The 1,323-nt window shown below is 50.8% G+C and overlaps 1 protein-coding gene across 1 annotated transcript in view; it reads left to right on the top strand.

Annotated features, from left to right (window-relative positions):
- Positions 1–1,323, top strand: part of TUBA8 (tubulin, alpha 8) — a 19,173-nt gene that overhangs the window by 2,550 nt on the left and 15,300 nt on the right. The window lies entirely within an intron of this gene.

Genomic DNA, 1,323 nt, shown 5'->3' with positions numbered 1-1,323 from the left:
GGCCAAGGCTGAGTATTTTTGACAAGAGTTCCTCCTGGGTGGTGGAGTGTGTGTCACATTGCATCACATCAGGAGGTCTTCCATGTCAGGTCATCTCACTATTAGTGGCGTTCAGGTTGATCACAGTGTCAGACAGTTTCCCCCGCGGCTGTAACAGTGATTCCTCAGCTCTGAATATCCAGCTCCTCGTCACCCCTTCGTCGGATGGTGTCAGTGTCCTCTTCCAAATCAGTTACATGATTAGAAACTGTAATACGGCAATATTTCGTGATCTACATCTACATTGATCAGCGGCTGTTCTTCTGTTAAATAAAACAGATTTCCCTAATTAACAGGGCCTTTTGGATGGGGACAAATGGGTTTTTCTCTGGGGGTTTTCTTTTAGGACTTGTGGATTTTTATATATACATCCCGTTTCAATCATTACTGTCATCATTCTTTCCGATGCTCAGATTGTCTCATCTTTGGCAGCGGGAGCCTCCTCGGATTGGCTTAGACATCATCCCGGTCTTTGTGAGCTTCTGTGCCTTCAGGCACTGTGAGATGTTCCAGGCTCATCTTGTACATTCCCCGCCCCCCAGACCTGGAAACTTCCATTTCTCCAAGGAGCCCTGGTTCCTGCTAGTGGGGAATGGTATTCAGAGACCTTCCTTTCTCTTGATTGGTGCAGCTGCACGCACAGATGCGGTCTGGATGGATAACACGCTGGTTGCGGGGGGAGGGAAGCTCCTGGATATAGGACGCTGCTTTTCTTAGGCCTGAATTGAGTCCTAAGATAGAGGCAGAAAATAGACCCCACAATAAAGGAGAGAGGAATGGGGACCTCAGATCTCGAACTTCCTACGTGCACTTCTTCCCAGTGGAGAAAAAGGCCACCCTCAGCTCCAGCACAGAGACAGGTGTACAGTAGGGCTCGGCTGCAAAACTGAATTAGGTTAGCAACAGGTCCTGATGCTTCTGACCCCTTGAGATGCTGCTAAGGGCAGCTGCCCTGCTCTCCATGCCCGGGGACTCTTCCCCATTCCAGGAGCCCTGCACTTTGATGTGGACTCTACTCTCCTCGCTTCCATGCCCAGCCATGCTCTCGGCAGGTTCTGCTCCTGGCTTGGGTTACCCAGAGCTGGAAAATGCCAAGTCAGGTCATGGATAAGAATAGAAGCCCACAGACCAGGTGCATGCTTCCCTGCCGGGCTCTGGCGGGCCCCACAGACACAGAGCCACCTCATGGGGCTGCTGCCTCGCACAGGCTGGGGGTGAGGTAAGGGTGATGGGGTCCATCTTCCCAGCAAAACTTCTTGGTGGATTTCTTTTTTTTTTTTTTTT

Source organism: Propithecus coquereli, unplaced genomic scaffold, assembly GCF_000956105.1.
Source record: "Propithecus coquereli isolate 6110/MARCELLA unplaced genomic scaffold, Pcoq_1.0 Scaffold346, whole genome shotgun sequence".
Lineage (NCBI taxonomy): Eukaryota > Metazoa > Chordata > Mammalia > Primates > Indriidae > Propithecus > Propithecus coquereli.
The sequence above is the reverse complement of the archived record's forward strand: the minus strand, read 5'-3'. Positions and strand labels throughout refer to the sequence as shown.